Source organism: Petromyzon marinus, unplaced genomic scaffold (genome assembly GCF_048934315.1).
Source record: "Petromyzon marinus isolate PM22_M1 ecotype Great Lakes invasive population unplaced genomic scaffold, UKy_Petmar_22M1.pri1.0 PM_Scaffold_9, whole genome shotgun sequence".
Lineage (NCBI taxonomy): Eukaryota > Metazoa > Chordata > Hyperoartia > Petromyzontiformes > Petromyzontidae > Petromyzon > Petromyzon marinus.
Window position 1 is genome coordinate 952,084 of NW_027423699.1, and position 23,200 is coordinate 975,283.

A 23,200-nucleotide genomic window follows, 5' to 3' on the forward strand; every position below is an offset into this window, starting at 1 on the left:
CTGTGGGACACCCACTGATTAACTATGAACCCTGTGGGAGTCTCACGGATTAACACTGAACCCTGTGGGAGTCTCACTGATTAACACTGAACCCTATGGGAGTGTCACTGATTAACACTGATCCCTGTGGGAGTCTCACTGATTAACACTGAACCCTGTGGGACACTCACTGATTAACAATGAACCCTGTGGGAGTCTCACTGATTAACACTGAAACCTATGGGAGTCTCACTGATTAACACTGAACCCTGTGGGAGTCTCACTGATTAACACTGAACCCTGTGGGAGTCTCACTGATTAACACTGAACCCCGTGGGAGTCTCACTGATTACCCCTGAACCCTGTGGGAGTTTGACTGATTAAAACTGAACCCTGTGGGAGTCTTACTGATTAACACTGAACCCTGTGGGAGTCTCACTGATTAACACTGAACCCTATGGGAGTCTCACTGATTAACACTGAACCTTATGGGAGTCTCACTGATTAACACTGAACCCTATGGGAGTCTCACTGATTAACACATGAACCCTGTGGGAGTCTCACTGATTAACACTGAACCCTGTGGGAATCTCACTGATTAACAATGAACCCTGCGGGAGTCTCATTGATTAACACTGAACCCTGTGGAAGTCTCACTGATTACCACTGAACGCTGTGGGTCTCACTGATTAACATTGAACCCTATGGGAGTCTCATTGATTAACACTGAACCCTATGGGAGTCTCACTGATTAACACATGAACCCTGTGGGAGTCTCACTGATTAACACTGAACCCTATGGGAGTCTCACTGATTAACACTGAGCCCTGTGGGGGTCTCAGTGATTAACACTGGACACTGTGGGAGTCTCACTGATTAACACATGAACCCTGTGGGAGTCTCACTGATTAACACTGAACCCTGTGGGAATCTCACTGATTAACAATGAACCCTGCGGGAGTCTCACTGATTAACACTGAACCCTATGGGAGTCTCACTGATTAACACTGAACCCTGTGGGAGTCTCACTGATTAACACTGAACCCTGTGGGAGTCTCACTAATTAACACTGAACCCTGTGAGAGTATCACTGATTAACAATGAACCCTGTGGGAGTCTCACTGATTAACACTGAACCCTGTGGGAGTCTCACTGATTAACACTGAACCCTATGGGAGTCTCACTGATTAACACATGAACCCTGAGGGAGTCTCACTGATTAACACTGTATCCTGTGGAAGTCTCACTGATTAACACTGAACCCTATGGGAGTCCCATTGATTAACACTGAACCCTATGGGAGTCTCACTGATTAACACATGAACCCTGTGGGAGTCTCACTGATTTACACTGAACCCTATGGGAGTCTCACTGATTAACACTGAGCCCTGTGGGAGTCTCACTGATTAACACATGAACCCTGTGGGAGTCTCACTGATTAACACTGAACCCTGTGGGAATCTCACTGATTAACAATGAACCCTGCGGGAGTCTCACTGATTAACACTGAACCCTGTGGAAGTCTCACTGATTACCACTGAACCCTGTGGGTCTCACTGATTAACATTGAACCCTATGGGAGTCTCATTGATTAACACTGAACCCTGTGGGAGTCTCACTGATTTACACTGAACCCTATGGGAGTCTCACTGATTAACACTGAACCCTATGGGAGTCTCACTGATTAACACTGAGCCCTGTGGGAGTCTCAGTGATTAACACTGAACCCTGAGGGAGTCTCACTGATTAACACTGAACACTGTGGGAGTCTCACTGATTAACACTGAACACTGTGGGAGTCTCACTGAATAACACTGAACCCTGTGGGAGTCTCACTGATTAACAATGAACCCTGTGGGAGTCTCACGGATTAACACTGAACCCTGTGGGAGTCTCACTGATTAACACTGAACCCTATGGGAGTGTCACTGATTAACACTGATCCCTGTGGGAGTCTCACTGATTAACACTGAACCCTGTGGGACACTCACTGATTAACTATGAACCCTGTGGGAGTCTCACGGATTAACACTGAACCCTGAGGGAGTCTCACTGAATAACACTGAACCCTATGGGAGTGTCACTGATTAACACCGATCCCTGTGGGAGTCTCACTGATTAACACTGAACCCTGTGGGACACTCACTGATTAACAATGAACCCTGTGGGAGTCTCACTGATTAACACTGAAACCTATGGGAGTCTCACTGATTAACACTGAACTCTGTGGGAGTCTCACTGATTAACACTGAACCCTATGGGAGTCTCACTGATTAACACTGAACCCTATGGGAGTCTCACTGATTAACACTGAACCCTGTGGGAATCTCACTGATTAAAAATGAACCCTGCGGGATTATCACTGATTAACACTGAACCCTATGGGAGTCTCACTGATTAACACTGAACCCTGTGGGAGCCTCACTGATTAACACTGAACCCTGTGGGAGTCTAACTGATTAACACTGAACCCTATGGGAGTGTCAGTGATTAACACTGAACCCTGTGGGAGTCTCACTGTTTAACACTGAACCCTGTGAGAGTCTCACTGATTAACACTGAACCCTGTGGGAGTCTCACTGATTACCACTGAACCCTGTGGGAGTCTCACTGATTAACACTGAACCCTATGGGAGTCTCACTGATTAACACATGAACCCTGAGGGAGTCTCACTGATTAACACTGAACCCTGTGGAAGTCTCACTGATTAACACTGAACCCTGTGGGAGTCTCACTGATTAACACTGAACCCTGTGGGAGTCTCACTGATTAACACTGAACCCTATGGGAGTCTCACTGATTAACACATGAACCCTGAGAGAGTCTCACTGATTAACACTGAACCCTGTGGAAGGCTCACTGATCAACACTGAACCCTGTGGGAGTCTCACTGATTAACATTGAACCCTATGGGAGTCTCATTGATTAACACTGAACCCTATGGGAGTCTCACTGATTAACACATGAACCCTGTGGGAGTCTCACTGATTTACACTGAACCCTATGGGAGTCTCACTGATTAACACTGAACCCTATGGGAGTCTCACTGATTAACACTGAGCCCTGTGGGAGTCTCAGTGATTAACACTGAACCCTGAGGGAGTCTCACTGATTAACACTGAACACTGTGGGAGTCTCACTGATTAACACTGAACACTGTGGGAGTCTCACTGAATAACACTTAACCCTGTGGGAGTCTCACTGATTAACACTGAACCCTGTGGAAGTCTCACGGATTAACACTGAACCCTGTGGGAGTCTCACTGATTAACACTGAACCCTATGGGAGTGTCACTGATTAACACTGATCCCTGTGGGAGTCTCACTGATTAACACTGAACCCTGTGGGACACTCACTGATTAACTATGAACCCTGTGGGAGTCTCACGGATTAACACTGAACCCTGTGGGAGTCTCACTGATTAACACTGAACCCTATGGGAGTGTCACTGATTAACACTGATCGCTGTGGGAGTCTCACTGATTAACACTGAACCCTGTGGGACACTCACTGATTAACAATGAACCCTGTGGGAGTCTCACTGATTAACACTGAAACCTATGGGAGTCTCACTGATTAACACTGAACCCTGTGGGAGTCTCAATGATTAACACTGAACCCTGTGGGAGTCTCACTGATTAACACTGAACCCTGTGGGAGTCTCACTGATTACCCCTGAACCCTGTGGGAGTTTCACTGATTAAAACTGAACCCTGTGGGAGTCTTACTGATTAACACTGAACCCTGTGGGAGTCTCACTGATTAACACTGAACCCTATGGGAGTCTCACTGATTAACACTCAACCCTATGGGAGTCTCACTGATTAAAAATGAACCCATGGGAGTCTAACTGATTAACACTGAACTCTATGGGATTCTCACTGATTAACACTGAACCCTATGGGAGTCTCAATGATTAACACTGAGCCCTGTGGGAGTCTCAGTGATTAACACTGAACCCTGAGGGAGTCTCACTGATTAACACTGAACACTGTGGGAGTCTCACTGATTAACACTGAACCCTGTGGGAGTCTCACTGATTAACACTGAACCCTGGGGGAGTCTCACGGATTAACACTGAACCCTGTGGGAGTCTCACTGATTAACACTGAACCCTATGGGAGTGTCACTGATTAACACTGAACCCTGTGGGACACTCACTGATTAACTATGAACCCTGTGGGAGTCTCACGGATTAAAACTGAACCCTGTGGGAGTCTCACTGATTAACACTGAACCCTATGGGAGTGTCACTGACTAACACTAATCCCTGTGGGAGTCTCACTGATTAAAAATGAACCCATGGGAGTCTCACTGATTAACACTGAACTCTATGGGATTCTCACTGATTAACACTGAACCCTATGGGAGTCTCGATGATTAACACTGAGCCCTGTGGGAGTCTCAGTGATTAACACTGAACCCTGAGGGAGTCTCACTGATTAACACTGAACACTGTGGGAGTCTTACTGATTAACACTGAACCCTGTGGGAGTCTCACTGATTAACACTGAACCCTGGGGGAGTCTCACGGATTAACACTGAACCCTGTGGGAGTCTCACTGATTAACACTGAACCCTATGGGAGTGTCACTGATTAACACTGAACCCTGTGGGACACTCACTGATTAACTATGAACCCTGTGGGAGTCTCACGGATTAAAACTGAACCCTGTGGGAGTCTCACTGATTAACACTGAACCCTATGGGAGTGTCACTGACTAACACTAATCCCTGTGGGAGTCTCACTGATTAACACTGAACCCTGAGGGACACTCACTGATTAACAATGAACCCTGTGGGAGTCTCACTGATTAACACTGACACCTATGGGAGTCTCACTGATTAACAGTGAACCCTGTGGGAGTCTCACTGATTAACACTGAACCCTGTGGGAGTCTCACTGATTAACACTGAACCCTATGGGAGTCTCACTGATTAACACATGAACCCTGAGGGAGTCTCACTGATTAACACTGAACCCTGTGGAAGTCTCACTGATTAACACTGAACCCTGTGGGAGTCTCACTGATTAACATTAAACCCTATGGGAGTCTCATTGATTAACACTGAACCCTATGGGAGTCTCACTGATTAACACATGAACCCTGTGGGAGTCTCACTGATTTACACTGAACCCTATGGGAGTCTCACTGATTAACACTGAACCCTATGGGAGTCTCTCTGATTAACACTGAGCCCTGTGGGAGTCTCAGTTATTAACACTGAACCCTGAGGGAGTCTCACTGATTAACACTGAACACTGTGGTAGTCTCAATGATTAACACTGAACACTGTGGGAGTCTCACTGAATAACACTGAACCCTGTGGGAGTCTCACTGATTAACACTGATCCCTGTGGGAATCTCACTGATTAACACTGAACCCCGTGGGAGTCTCACTGATTAACACTGAACCCTGTGGGAGTCTCACTGATTAACACTGAACCCTGTGGGAGTCTCACTGATTAACACTGAACCCTGTGGGACACTCACTGATTAACTATGAACCCTGTGGGAGTCTCACGGATTAAAACTGAACCCTGTGGGAGTCTCACTGATTAACACTGAATCCTATGGGAGTGTCACTGACTAACACTAATCCCTGTGGGAGTCTCACTGATTAACACTGAACCCTGAGGGACACTCACTGATTAACAATGAACCCTGTGGGAGTCTCACTGATTAACACTGACACCTATGGGAGTCTCACTGATTAACACTGAACCCTGTGGGAGTCTCACTGATTAACACTGAACCCTGTGGGAGTCTCACTGATTAACACTGAACCCTATGGGAGTCTCACTGATTAACACATGAACCCTGAGGGAGTCTCACTGATTAACACTGAACCCTGTGGAAGTCTCACTGATTAACACTGAACCCTGTGGGAGTCTCACTGATTAATATTGAACCCTATGGGAGTCTCATTGATTAACACTGAACCCTATGGGAGTCTCACTGATTAACACATGAACCCTGTGGGAGTCTCACTGATTTACACTGAACCCTATGGGAGTCTCACTGATTAACACTGAACCCTATGGGAGTCTCTCTGATTAACACTGAGCCCTGTGGGAGTCTCAGTGATTAACACTGAACCCTGAGGGAGTCTCACTGATTAACACTGAACACTGTGGTAGTCTCAATGATTAACACTGAACACTGTGGGAGTCTCACTGAATAACACTGAACCCTGTGGGAGTCTCACTGATTAACACTGAACCCTGTGGGAGTCTCACGGATTAACACTGAACCCTGTGGGAGTCTCACTGATTAACACTGAACCCTATGGGAGTGTCACTGATTAACACTGATCCCTGTGGGAGTCTCACTGATTAACACTGAACCCTGTGGGACACTCACTGATTAACTATGAACCCTGTGGGAGTCTCACTGATTAACACTGAAACCTATGGGAGTCTCACTGATTAACACTGAACCCCGTGGGAGTCTCACTGATTAACACTGAACCCTGTGGGAGTCTCACTGATTAACACTGAACCCTGTGGGAGTCTCACTGATTACCCCTGAACCTTGTGGGAGTTTCACTGATTAAAACTGAACCCTGTGGGAGTCTTACTGATTAACACTGAACCCTGTGGGAGTCTCACTGATTAACACTGAACCCTATGGGAGTCTCACTGATTAACACTGAACCCTGTGGGAGTCTCACTGATTAACACTGAACACTGTGGTAGTCTCAATGATTAACACTGAACACTGTGGGAGTCTCACTGAATAACACTGAAACCTGTGGGAGTCTCACTGATTAACACTGAACCCTGTGGTAGTCTCAATGATTAACACTGAACACTGTGGGAGTCTCACTGATTAACACTGAACCCTGTGGGAGTCTCACCGATTAACACTGAACCCTGTGGGAGTCTCACTGATTAATACTGAACCCTGTGGGAGCCTCACTGATTAACACTGAACCCTGTGGGAGACTCACTGATTAACACTGAACCCTATGGGAGTCTCATTGATTAACACTGAACCCTATGGGAGTCTCACTGATAAACACTGAACCCTATGGGAGTCTCACTTATTAACACTGAACTCTATGGGAGTCTCACTGATTAACACTGAACCCTATGGAAGTCTCACTGATTAACACCGAACCCTATAGGAGTCTCACTGATTAACACCGAACCCTATGGGAGTCTCACTGATTAACACTGAGCCCTTTGGGAGTCTTACTGATTAACACTGAACCCTGTGGGAGTCTCACTGATTAACATTGAACCCTGTGGGAGTCTCACTGATTAACACTGAACCTTGTGGGAGTCTCACTGATTAACACTGAACCCTATGGGAGTCTCACTGATTAACACTGAACCCTGTGGGAGTCTCACTGATTAACACTGAACCCTATGGGAGTCTCACTTATTAACACAGAACCCTGTGTGAGTCTCACTTATTAACACAGAACCCTGTGTGAGTCTCACTGATTAACACTGAACCCTTTGGGAGTCTAACTGATTAACACTGAACCCTATGGGAGTCTCACTGATTAACACTGAACCCCATGGGAGTCTCACTGATTAATACTGAACCCTGTGGGAGTCTCACTGATTAACACTGAACCCTGTGGGAGTCTCACTGATTAACACTGAACCCTGTGGGAGTCTCACTGATTAACACCCAACCCTATGGGAGTCTCACTGATTAACACTGAACCCTATGGGAGTCTCACTGATTAACACCGAACCCTGTGGGAGTCTCACTTATTAACACAGAACCCTGTGTGAGTCTCACTTATTAACACAGAACCCTGTGTGAGTCTCACTGATTAACACTGAACCCTATGGGAGTCTCACTTATTAACACTGAACCCTATGGTAGTCTCACTGATTAACACTGAACCCTGTGGGAGACTCACCGATTAACACTGAACCCTGTGGGAGTCTCACTGATTAACACTGAACCCTATGGGAATCTCGCTGATTAACACTGAACCCTGTGGGAGTATCACTGATTAACACTGAACCCTATGGGAGTCTCACTGATTAACACTGAACCCTGTGGGAGTCTCACTGATCAACACCGAACCCTGTGGGAGCCCCACTGATTAACACTGAACCATATGGGAGTCTCACTGATTAACACTGAACCCTATGGGAGTCTCATTGATTAACACTGAACCCTATGGGAGCCCCACTGATTAACACATGAACCCTGTGGGAGTCTCACTGATTAACACTGAACCCTATGGAAGTCTCACTGATTAACACTGAACCCTGTGGGAGTTTCACTGATTAACACTGAACCTATGGGAATCTCGCTGATTAACACTGAACCCTGAGGGAGTCTCACTGATTAACACCGAACCCTGAGGGAGCCCCACTGATTAACACTGAACCATATGGGAGTCTCACTGATTAACACTGAACCCTATGGGAGTCTCATTGATTAACACCGAACCCTATGGGAGCCCCACTGATTAACACATGAACCCTGTGGGAGTCTCACTGATTAACACTGAACCCTATGGGAGTCTCACTGATTAACACTGAACCTATGGGAGTCTCACTGATTAACACTGAACCCTATGGGTGTCTCACTGATTAACACTGAATCCTGTGGGAGTCTCACTGATTAACACTGAACCCTGTGGGAGTCTCACTGATTAACACTGAGCCATGTGGGAGTCTCACTGATTAACACTGAACACTGTGGGAGTCTCACTGATTAACACTGAACCCTGTGGGAGTCTCACTGATTAACACTGAACCCTATGGGTGTCTCACTGATTAACACTGAATCCTGTGGGAGTCTCACTGATTAACACTGAACCCTGTGGGAGTCTCACTGATTAACACTGAGCCATGTGGGAGTCTCACTGATTAACACTGAACACTGTGGGAGTCTCACTGATTAACACTGAACCCTGTGGGAGTCTCACTGATTAACACTGAACCTTGTGGGAGTCTCACTGATTAACACTGAACCCTATGGGTGTCTCACTGATTAACACTGAACCCTGTGGGAGTCTCACTGATTAACACTGAACCCTATGGGAGTCTCACTTATTAACACAGAACCCTGTGTGAGTCTCACTTATTAACACAGAACCCTGTGTGAGTCTCACTGATTAACACTGAACCCTTTGGGAGTCTAACTGATTAACACTGAACCCTATGGGAGTCTCACTGATTAACACTGAACCCCATGGGAGTCTCACTGATTAATACTGAACCCTGTGGGAGTCTCACTGATTAACACTGAACCCTGTGGGAGTCTCACTGATTAACACTGAACCCTGTGGGAGTCTCACTGATTAACACCCAACCCTATGGGAGTCTCACTGATTAACACTGAACCCTATGGGAGTCTCACTGATTAACACCGAACCCTGTGGGAGTCTCACTTATTAACACAGAACCCTGTGTGAGTCTCACTTATTAACACAGAACCCTGTGTGAGTCTCACTGATTAACACTGAACCCTATGGGAGTCTCACTTATTAACACTGAACCCTATGGTAGTCTCACTGATTAACACTGAACCCTGTGGGAGACTCACCGATTAACACTGAACCCTGTGGGAGTCTCACTGATTAACACTGAACCCTATGGGAATCTCGCTGATTAACACTGAACCCTGTGGGAGTATCACTGATTAACACTGAACCCTATGGGAGTCTCACTGATTAACACTGAACCCTGTGGGAGTCTCACTGATCAACACCGAACCCTGTGGGAGCCCCACTGATTAACACTGAACCATATGGGAGTCTCACTGATTAACACTGAACCCTATGGGAGTCTCATTGATTAACACTGAACCCTATGGGAGCCCCACTGATTAACACATGAACCCTGTGGGAGTCTCACTGATTAACACTGAACCCTATGGAAGTCTCACTGATTAACACTGAACCCTGTGGGAGTTTCACTGATTAACACTGAACCTATGGGAATCTCGCTGATTAACACTGAACCCTGAGGGAGTCTCACTGATTAACACCGAACCCTGTGGGAGCCCCACTGATTAACACTGAACCATATGGGAGTCTCACTGATTAACACTGAACCCTATGGGAGTCTCATTGATTAACACCGAACCCTATGGGAGCCCCACTGATTAACACATGAACCCTGTGGGAGTCTCACTGATTAACACTGAACCCTATGGGAGTCTTACTGATTAACACTGAACCCTATGGGAGTCTCACTGATTAACACTGAACCCTATGGGTGTCTCACTGATTAACACTGAATCCTGTGGGAGTCTCACTGATTAACACTGAACCCTGTGGGAGTCTCACTGATTAACACTGAGCCATGTGGGAGTCTCACTGATTAACACTGAACACTGTGGGAGTCTCACTGATTAACACTGAACCCTGTGGGAGTCTCACCGATTAACATTGAACCCTGTGGGAGTCTCACTGTTTAATACTGAACCCGGTGGGAGCCTCACTGATTAACACTGAACCCTGTGGGAGACTGACTGATTAACACTGAACACTATGGGAGTCTCATTGATTAACACTGAACCCTATGGGTGTCTCACTGATTAACACTGAACCCTATGGGAGTCTCACTGATTAACACTGAACCCTATGGGAGTCTCACTGATTAACACCGAACCCTATGGGAGTCTCACTTATTAACACAGAACCCTGTGTGAGTCTCACTTATTAACACAGAACCCTGTGTGAGTCTCACTGATTAACACTGAACCCTTTGGGAGTCTAACTGATTAACACTGAACCCTATGGGAGTCTCACTGATTAACACTGAACCCTATGGGAGTCTCACTGATTAACACTGAACCCTGTGGGAGTCTCACTGATTAACACTGAACCCTGTGGGAGTCTCACTGATTAACACCAAACCCTGTGGGAGTCTCACTTATTAACATAGAACCCTGTGTGAGTCTCACTTATTAACACAGAACCCTGTGTGAGTCTCACTGATTAACACTGAACCCTATGGGAGTCTCACTTATTAACACTGAACCCTATGGGAGTCTCACTGATTAACACTGAACCCTGTGGGAGACTCACCGATTAACACTGAACCCTGTGGGAGTCTCACTGATTAACACTGAACCCTATGGGAATCTCGCTGATTAACACTGAACCCTGTGGGAGTATCACTGATTAACACTGAACCCTATGGGAGTCTCACTGATTAACACTGAACCCTGTGGGAGTCTCACTGATCAACACCGAACCCTGTGGGAGCCCCACTGATTAACACTGAACCATATGGGAGTCTCACTGATTAACACTGAACCCTATGGGAGTCTCATTGATTAACACTGAACCCTATGGGAGCCCCACTGATTAACACATGAACCCTGTGGGAGTCTCACTGATTAACACTGAACCCTATGGGAGTCTCACTGATTAACACTGAACCCTGTGGGAGTTTCACTGATTAACACTGAACCTATGGGAATCTCGCTGATTAACACATGAACCCTGTGGGAGTCTCACTGATTAACACTGAACCCTATGGGAGTCTCACTGATTAACACTGAACCCTGTGGGAGTTTCACTGATTAACACTGAACCTATGGGAATCTCGCTGATTAACACTGAACCCTGAGGGAGTCTCACTGATTAACACTGAACCCTATGGGAATCTCGCTGATTAACACTGAACCCTGTGGGAGTATCACTGATTAACACTGAACCCTATGGGAGTCTCACTGATTAACATTGAACCCTGTGGGAGTCTCACTGATCAACACCGAACCCTGTGGGAGCCCCACTGATTAACACTGAACCATATGGGAGTCTCACTGATTAACACTGAACCCTATGGGAGTCTCATTGATTAACACTGAACCCTATGGGAGCCCCACTGATTAACACATGAACCCTGTGGGAGTCTCACTGATTAACACTGAACCCTATGGGAGTCTCACTGATTAACACTGAACCCTGTGGAAGTTTCACTGATTAACACTGAACCTATGGGAATCTCGCTGATTAACACTGAACCCTGAGGGAGTCTCACTGATTAACACCGAACCCTGTGGGAGCCCCACTGATTAACACTGAACCATATGGGAGTCTCACTGATTAACACTGAACCCTATGGGAGTCTCATTGATTAACACCGAACCCTATGGGAGCCCCACTGATTAACACATGAACCCTGTGGGAGTCTCACTGATTAACACTGAACCCTATGGGAGTCTCACTGATTAACACTGAACCCTATGGGAGTCTCACTGATTAACACTGAACCCTATGGGTGTCTCACTGATTAACACTGAACCCTGTGGGAGTCTCACTGATTAACACTGAACCCTGTGGGAGTCTCACTGATTAACACTGAGCCATGTGGGAGTCTCACTGATTAACACTGAACACTGTGGGAGTCTCACTGATTAACACTGAACCCTGTGGGAGTCTCACCGATTAACATTGAACCCTGTGGGAGTCTCACTGTTTAATACTGAACCCGGTGGGAGCCTCACTGATTAACACTGAACCCTGTGGGAGACTGACTGATTAACACTGAACCCTATGGGAGTCTCATTGATTAACACTGAACCCTATGGGAGTCTCACTGATTAACACTGAACCCTATGGGAGTCTCACTGATTAACACTGAACCCTATGGGAGTCTCACTGATTAACACTGAACCCTATGGGAGTCTCACTGATTAACACCGAACCCTATGGGAGTCTCACTGATTAACACTGAACCCTATGGGAGTCTCACTGAATAACACTGAACCCTATGGGAGTCTCACTGAATAACACTGAACCCATGGGAGTCTCACCGATTAACACTGAACCCTGTGGGAGTTTCACTGATTAACACTGAACCTATGGGAATCTCGCTGATTAACACTGAACCCTGTGGGAGTCTCAGTGATTTACTCTGAACACTATGGGAGTCTCACTGATAAACACTGAACCCTATGGGAGTCTCACTTATTAACACTGAACCCTATGGGCGTCTCACTGATTAACACTGAACCCTATGGGAGTCTCACTGATTAACACCGAACCCTATGGGAGTCTCACTGATTAACACCGAACCCTATGGGAGTCTCACTGATTAACACTGAGCCATTTGGGAGTCTCACTGATTAACACTGAACCCTGTGGGAGTCTCACTGATTAACACTGAACCCTGTGGGAGTCTCACTGATTAACACTGAACCCTGTGGGAGTCTCACTGATTAACACTGAACCCTATGGGAGTCTCACTGATTAACACTGAACCCTGTGGGAGTCTAACTGATTAACACCGAACCCTGTGGGAGCCCCACTGATTAACACTGAACCCTATGGGAGTCTCACTGATTAACACTGAACACGATGGGAGTCTCACTGATTAACACTGAACCCTGTGGGAGTCTCATTGATTAACACTGAACCCTATGGGAGTCTCACTGATTAACACTGAACCCTGTGGGAGTCTCACTGATTAACACTGAACCCTATGGGAGTCTCACTGATTAATACTGAACCCTGTGGGAGTTTCACTGATTAACACTGAACCCTGAGGGAGTCTCACTGATTAACACTGAACTCTGTGGGAGTCTCACTGATTAACACCGAACCCTATGGGAGTCTCACTGATTAACACCGAACCCTATGGGAGTCTCACTTATTAACACAGAACCCTGTGTGAGTCTCACTTATTAACACAGAACCCTGTGTGAGTCTCACTGATTAACACTGAACCCTTTGGTAGTCTAACTGATTAACACTGAGCCCTATGGGAGTCTCACTGATTAACACTGAACCCTATGGGAGTCTCACTGATTAACACTGAACCCTATGGGTGTCTCACTGATTAACACTGAACCCTATGGGAGTCTCACTGATTAACACTGAGCCTTGTGGGAGTCTCACTGATTAACACTGAACACTGTGGGAGTCTCAGTGATTAACACTGCACCCTGTGGGAGTCTCACCGATTAACACTGAACCCTGTGGGAGTCTCACTGATTAATACTGAACCCTGTGGGAGCCTCACTGATTAACACTGAACCCTGTGGGAGACTCACTGATTAACACTGAACCCTATGGGAGTCTCATTGATTAACACTGAACCCTATGGGAGTCTCAGTGATTTACACTGAACACTATGGGAGTCTCACTGATAAACACTGAACCCTATGGGAGTCTCACTGATTAACACTGAACCCTATGGGAGTCTCACTGATTAACACTGAACCCTATGGTAGTCTCACTGATTAACACCGAACCCTATGGGAGTCTCACTGATTAACACTGTGCCCTGTGGGAGACTCACTGATTAACACCGAACCCTATGGGAGTCTCATTGATTAACACTGAACCCTATGGGAGTCTCAGTGATTTACAATTAACACTATGGGAGTCTCACTGATAAACACTGAACCCTATGGGAGTCTCACTGATTAACACTGAACCCTATGGGAGTCTCACTGATTAACACTGAACCCTATGGGAGTCTCACTGATTAACACCGAACCCTATGGGAGTCTCACTGATTAACACTGTGCCCTTTGGGAGTCTCACTGATTAACACTGAACCATGTGGGAGTCTCACTGATTAACACTGAACCATGTGGGAGTCTCACTGATTAACACTGAACCCTGTGGGTGTCTCACTGATTAACACTGAACCCTATGGGAGTCTCACTGATTAACAGTGAACCCTATGGGAGTCTCACTGATTAACACTGAACCCTATGGGAGTCTCACCGATTAACACTGAACCCTGTGGGAGTCTCACTGATTAACACTGAACCCTATGGGAGTCTCACTGATTAACACTGAACCCTGTGGGAGTCTAACTGATTAACACCGAACCCTGTGGGAGCCCCACTGATTAACACTGAACCCTATGGGAGTCTCACTGATTAACACTGAACACGATGGGAGTCTCACTGATTAACACTGAACCCTGTGGGAGTCTCATTGATTAACACTGAACCCTATGGGAGTCTCACTGATTAACACTGAACCCTGTGGGAGTCTCACTGATTAACACTGAACCCTATGGGAGTCTCACTTATTAACACAGAACCCTGTGTGAGTCTCACTTATTAACACAGAACCCTGTGTGAGTCTCACTGATTAACACTGAACCCTTTGGGAGTCTAACTGATTAACACTGAACCCTATGGGAGTCTCACTGATTAACACTGAACCCTATGGGAGTCTCACTGATTAACACTGAACCCTGTGGGAGTCTCACTGATTAACACTGAACCCTGTGGGAGTCTCACTGATTAACACTGAACCCTGTAGGAGTCTCACTGATTAACACCCAACCCTATGGGAGTCTCACTGATTAACACCGAACCCTATGGGAGTCTCACTTATTAACACAGAACCCTGTGTGAGTCTCACTTATTAACACAGAACCCTGTGTGAGTCTCACTGATTAACACTGAACCCTTTGGGAGTCTAACTGATTAACACTGAACCCTATGGGAGTCTCACTGATTAACACTGAACCCTATGGGAGTCTCACTGATTAACACTGAACCCTGTGGGAGTCTCACTGATTAACACTGAACCCTGTGGGAGTCTCACTGATTAACACCGAACCCTGTGGGAGTCTCACTTATTAACACAGAACCCTGTGTGAGTCTCACTTATTAACACAGAACCCTGTGTGAGTCTCACTGATTAACACTGAACCCTATGGGAGTCTCACTTATTAACACTGAACCCTATGGGAGTCTCACTGATTAACACTGAACCCTGTGGGAGACTCACCGATTAACACTGACCCCTGTGGGAGTCTCACTGATTAACACTGAACCCTGTGGGAGACTCACCGATTAACACTGAACCCTGTGGGAGTCTCACTGATTAACACTGAACCCTATGGGAATCTCGCTGATTAACACTGAACCCTGTGGGAGTATCACTGATGAACACCGAATCCTATGGGAGTCTCACTTATTAACACAGAACCCTGTGTGAGTCTCACTTATTAACACAGAACCCTGTGTGAGTCTCACTGATTAACACTGAACCCTTTGGGAGTCTAACTGATTAACACTGAACCCTATGGGAGTCTTACTGATTAACACTGAACCCTATGGGTGTCTCACTGATTAACACTGAACCCTATGGGAGTCTCACTGATTAACACTGAGCCTTGTGGGAGTCTCACTGATTAACACTGAACACTGTGGGAGTCTCACTGATTAACACTGCACCCTGTGGGAGTCTCACCGATTAACACTGAACACTGTGGGAGTCTCACTGATTAATACTGAACCCTGTGGGAGCCTCACTGATTAACACTGAACCCTGTGGGAGACTCACTGATTAACACTGAACCCTATGGGAGTCTCATTGATTAACACTGAACCCTATGGGAGTCTCAGTGATTTACACTGAACACTATGGGAGTCTCACTGATAAACACTGAACCCTATGGGAGTCTCACTGATTAACACTGAACCCTATGGGAATCTCGCTGATTAACACTGAACCCTGTGGGAGTATCACTGATTAACACCGAACCCTATGGGAGTCTCACTTATTAACACAGAACCCTGTGTGAGTCTCACTTATTAACACAGAACCCTGTGTGAGTCTCACTGATTAACACTGAACCCTTTGGGAGTCTAACTGATTAACACTGAGCCCTATGGGAGTCTCACTGATTAACACTGAACCCTATGGGAGTCTCACTGATTAACACTGAACCCTATGGGTGTCTCACTGATTAACACTGAACCCTATGGGAGTCTCACTGATTAACACTGAGCCTTGTGGGAGTCTCACTGATTAACACTGAACACTGTGGGAGTTTCACTGATTAACACTGCACCCTGTGGGAGTCTCACCGATTAACACTGAACCCTGTGGGAGTCTCACTGATTAATACTGAACCCTTTGGGAGCCTCACTGATTAACACTGAACCCTGTGGGAGACTCACTGATTAACACTGAACCCTATGGGAGTCTCATTGATTAACACTGAACCCTATGGGAGTCTCAGTGATTTACACTGAACACTATGGGAGTCTCACTGATAAACACTGAACCCTATGGGAGTCTCACTGATTAACACTGAACCCTATGGGAGTCTCACTGATTAACACTGAACCCTATGGTAGTCTCACTGATTAACACCGAACCCTATGGGAGTCTCACTGATTAACACTGAGCCCTGTGGGAGACTCACTGATTAACACCGAACCCTATGGGAGTCTCATTGATTAACACTGAACCCTATGGGAGTCTCAGTGATTTACAATGAACACTATGGGAGTCTCACTGATAAACACTGAACCCTATGGGAGTCTCACTGATTAACACTGAACCCTATGGGAGTCTCACTGATTAACACTGAACCCTATGGGAGTCTCACTGATTAACACCGAACCCTATGGGAGTCTCACTGATTAACACTGAACCCTATGGGAGTCTCACTGATTAACACTGAGCCTTGTGGGAGTCTCACTGATTAACACTGAACACTGTGGGAGTTTCACTGATTAACACTGCACCCTGTGGGAGTCTCACCGATTAACACTGAACCCTGTGGGAGTCTCACTGATTAATACTGAACCCTGTGGGAGCCTCACTGATTAACACTGAACCCTGTGGGAGACTCACTGATTAACACTGAACCCTATGGGAGTCTCATTGATTAACACTGAACCCTATGGGAGTCTCAGTGATTTACACTGAACACTATGGGAGTCTCACTGATAAACACTGAACCCTATGGGAGTCTCACTGATTAACACTGAACCCTATGGGAGTCTCACTGATTAACAATGAACCCTATGGTAGTCTCACTGATTAACACCGAACCCTATGGGAGTCTCACTGATTAACACTGAGCCCTGTGGGAGACTCACTGATTAACACCGAACCCTATGGGAGTCTCATTGATTAACACTGAACCCTATGGGAGTCTCAGTGATTTACAATGAACACTATGGGAGTCTCACTGATAAACACTGAACCCTATGGGAGTCTCACTGATTAACACTGAACCCTATGGGAGTCTCACTGATTAACACTGAACCCTATGGGAGTCTCACTGATTAACACCGAACCCTATGGGAGTCTCACTGATTAACACTGTGCCATTTGGGAGTCTCACTGATTAACACTGAACCATGTGGGAGTCTCACTGATTAACACTGAACCATGTGGGAGTCTCACTGATTAACACTGAACCCTGTGGGTGTCTCACTGATTAACACTGAACCCTATGGGAGTCTCACTGATTAACAGTGAACCCTATGGGAGTCTCACTGATTAACACTGAACCCTATGGGAGTCTCACCGATTAACACTGAACCCTGTGGGAGTCTCACTGATTAACACTGAACCCTATGGGAGTCTCACTGATTAACACTGAACCCTGTGGGAGTCTAACTGATTAACACCGAACCCTGTGGGAGCCCCACTGATTAACACTGAACCCTATGGGAGTCTCACTGATTAACACTGAACACGATGGGAGTCTCACTGATTAACACTGAACCCTGTGGGAGTCTCATTGATTAACACTTGAACCCTATGGGAGTCTCACTGATTAACACTGAACCCTGTGGGAGTCTCACTGATTAACACTGAACCCTATGGGAGTCTCACTTATTAACACAGAACCCTGTGTGAGTCTCACTTATTAACACAGAACCCTGTGTGAGTCTCACTGATTAACACTGAACCCTTTGGGAGTCTAACTGATTAACACTGAACCCTATGGGAGTCTCACTGATTAACACTGAACCCTATGGGAGTCTCACTGATTAACACTGAACCCTGTGGGAGTCTCACTGATTAACACTGAGCCTTGTGGGAGTCTCACTGATTAACACTGAACACTGTGGGAGTCTCACTGATTAACACTGCACCCTGTGGGAGTCTCACCGATTAACACTGAACCCTGTGGGAGTCTCACTGATTAATACTGAACCCTGTGGGAGCCTCACTGATTAACACTGAACCCTATGGGAGTCTCATTGATTAACACTGAACCCTATGGGAGTCTCAGTGATTTACACTGAACACTATGGGAGTCTCACTGATAAACACTGAACCTTATGGGAGTCTCACTGATTAACACTGAACCCTATGGGAATCTCGCTGATTAACACTGAACCCTGTGGGAGTATCACTGATTAACACCGAACCCTATGGGAGTCTCACTTATTAACACAGAACCCTGTGTGAGTCTCACTTATTAACACAGAACCCTGTGTGAGTCTCACTGATTAACACTGAACCCTTTGGGAGTCTAACTGATTAACACTGAGCCCTATGGGAGTCTCACTGATTAACACTGAACCCTATGGGAGTCTCACTGATTAACACTGAACCCTATGGGTGTCTCACTGATTAACACTGAACCCTATGGGAGTCTCACTGATTAACACTGAGCCTTGTGGGAGTCTCACTGATTAACACTGAACACTGTGGGAGTTTCACTGATTAACACTGCACCCTGTGGGAGTCTCACCGATTAACACTGAACCCTGTGGGAGTCTCACTGATTAATACTGAACCCTGTGGGAGCCTCACTGATTAACACTGAACCCTGTGAGAGACTCACTGATTAACACTGAACCCTATGGGAGTCTCATTGATTAACACTGAACCCTATGGGAGTCTCAGTGATTTACACTGAACACTATGGGAGTCTCACTGATAAACACTGAACCCTATGGGAGTCTCACTGATTAACACTGAACCCTATGGGAGTCTCACTGATTAACACTGAACCCTATGGTAGTCTCACTGATTAACACCGAACCCTATGGGAGTCTCACTGATTAACACTGAGCCCTGTGGGAGACTCACTGATTAACACCGAACCCTATGGGAGTCTCATTGATTAACACTGAACCCTATGGGAGTCTCAGTGATTTACAATGAACACTATGGGAGTCTCACTGATAAACACTGAACCCTATGGGAGTCTCACTGATTAACACTGAACCCTATGGGAGTCTCACTGATTAACACTGAACCCTATGGGAGTCTCACTGATTAACACCGAACCCTATGGGAGTCTCACTGATTAACACTGTGCCCTTTGGGAGTCTCACTGATTAACACTGAACCATGTGGGAGTCTCACTGATTAACACTGAACCATGTGGGAGTCTCACTGATTAACACTGAACCCTGTGGGTGTCTCACTGATTAACACTGAACCCTATGGGAGTCTCACTGATTAACAGTGAACCCTATGGGAGTCTCACTGATTAACACTGAACCCTATGGGAGTCTCACCGATTAACACTGAACCCTGTGGGAGTCTCACTGATTAACACTGAACCCTATGGGAGTCTCACTGATTAACACTGAACCCTGTGGGAGTCTAACTGATTAACACCGAACCCTGTGGGAGCCCCACTGATTAACACTGAACCCTATGGGAGTCTCACTGATTAACACTGAACCCTATGGGAGTCTTACTGATTAACACTGAACCCTATGGGTGTCTCACTGATTAACACTGAACCCTATGGGAGTCTCACTGATTAACACTGAGCCTTGTGGGAGTCTCACTGATTAACACTGAACACTGTGGGAGTCTCACTGATTAACACTGCACCCTGTGGGAGTCTCACCGATTAACACTGAACCCTGTGGGAGTCTCACTGATTAATACTGAACCCTGTGGGAGCCTCACTGATTAACACTGAACCCTGTGGGAGACTCACTGATTAACACTGAACCCTATGGGAGTCTCATTGATTAACACTGAACCCTATGGGAGTCTCAGTGATTTACACTGAACACTATGGGAGTCTCACTGATAAACACTGAACCTTATGGGAGTCTCACTGATTAACACTGAACCCTATGGGAATCTCGCTGATTAACACTGAACCCTGTGGGAGTATCACTGATTAACACCGAACCCTATGGGAGTCTCACTTATTAACACAGAACCCTGTGTGAGTCTCACTTATTAACACAGAACCCTGTGTGAGTCTCACTGATTAACACTGAACCCTTTGGGAGTCTAACTGATTAACACTGAGCCCTATGGGAGTCTCACTGATTAACACTGAACCCTATGGGAGTCTCACTGATTAACACTGAACACCTATGGGTGTCTCACTGATTAACACTGAACCCTATGGGAGTCTCACTGATTAACACTGAGCCTTGTGGGAGTCTCACTGATTAACACTGAACACTGTGGGAGTTTCACTGATTAACACTGCACCCTGTGGGAGTCTCACCGATTAACACTGAACCCTGTGGGAGTCTCACTGATTAATACTGAACCCTGTGGGAGCCTCACTGATTAACACTGAACCCTGTGGGAGACTCACTGATTAACACTGAACCCTATGGGAGTCTCATTGATTAACACTGAACCCTATGGGAGTCTCAGTGATTTACACTGAACACTATGGGAGTCTCACTGATAAACACTGAACCCTATGGGAGTCTCACTGATTAACACTGAACCCTATGGGAGTCTCACTGATTAACACTGAACCCTATGGTAGTCTCACTGATTAACACCGAACCCTATGGGAGTCTCACTGATTAACACTGAGCCCTGTGGGAGACTCACTGATTAACACCGAACCCTATGGGAGTCTCATTGATTAACACTGAACCCTATGGGAGTCTCAGTGATTTACAATGAACACTATGGGAGTCTCACTGATAAACACTGAACCCTATGGGAGTCTCACTGATTAACACTGAACCCTATGGGAGTCTCACTGATTAACACTGAACCCTATGGGAGTCTCACTGATTAACACCGAACCCTATGGGAGTCTCACTGATTAACATTGTGCCATTTGGGAGTCTCACTGATTAACACTGAACCATGTGGGAGTCTCACTGATTAACACTGAACCATGTGGGAGTCTCACTGATTAACACTGAACCCTGTGGGTGTCTCACTGATTAACACTGAACCCTATGGGAGTCTCACTGATTAACAGTGAACCCTATGGGAGTCTCACTGATTAACACTGAACCCTATGGGAGTCTCACCGATTAACACTGAACCCTGTGGGAGTCTCACTGATTAACACTGAACCCTATGGGAGTCTCACTGATTAACACTGAACCCTGTGGGAGTCTAACTGATTAACACCGAACCCTGTGGGAGCCCCACTGATTAACACTGAACCCTATGGGAGTCTCACTGATTAACACTGAACACGATGGGAGTCTCACTGATTAACACTGAACCCTGTGGGAGTCTCATTGATTAACACTGAACCCTATGGGAGTCTCACTGATTAACACTGAACCCTGTGGGAGTCTCACTGATTAACACTGAACCCTATGGGAGTCTCACTTATTAACACAGAACCCTGTGTGAGTCTCACTTATTAACACAGAACCCTGTGTGAGTCTCACTGATTAACACTGAACCCTTTGGGAGTCTAACTGATTAACACTGAACCCTATGGGAGTCTCACTGATTAACACTGAACCCTATGGGAGTCTCACTGATTAACACTGAACCCTGTGGGAGTCTCACTGATTAACACTGAGCCTTGTGGGAGTCTCACTGATTAACACTGAACACTGTGGGAGTCTCACTGATTAACACTGCACCCTGTGGGAGTCTCACCGATTAACACTGAACCCTGTGGGAGTCTCACTGATTAATACTGAACCCTGTGGGAGCCTCACTGATTAACACTGAACCCTGTGGGAGACTCACTGATTAACACTGAACCCTATGGGAGTCTCATTGATTAACACTGAACCCTATGGGAGTCTCAGTGATTTACACTGAACACTATGGGAGTCTCACTGATAAACACTGAACCTTATGGGAGTCTCACTGATTAACACTGAACCCTATGGGAATCTCGCTGATTAACACTGAACCCTGTGGGAGTACCACTGATTAACACCGAACCCTATGGGAGTCTCACTTATTAACACAGAACCCTGTGTGAGTCTCACTTATTAACACAGAACCCTGTGTGAGTCTCACTGATTAACACTGAACCCTTTGGGAGTCTAACTGATTAACACTGAGCCCTATGGGAGTCTCACTGATTAACACTGAACCCTATGGGAGTCTCACTGATTAACACTGAACCCTATGGGTGTCTCACTGATTAACACTGAACCCTATGGGAGTCTCACTGATTAACACTGAGCCTTGTGGGAGTCTCACTGATTAACACTGAACACTGTGGGAGTTTCACTGATTAACACTGCACCCTGTGGGAGTCTCACCGATTAACACTGAACCCTGTGGGAGTCTCACTGATTAATACTGAACCCTGTGGGAGCCTCACTGATTAACACTGAACCCTG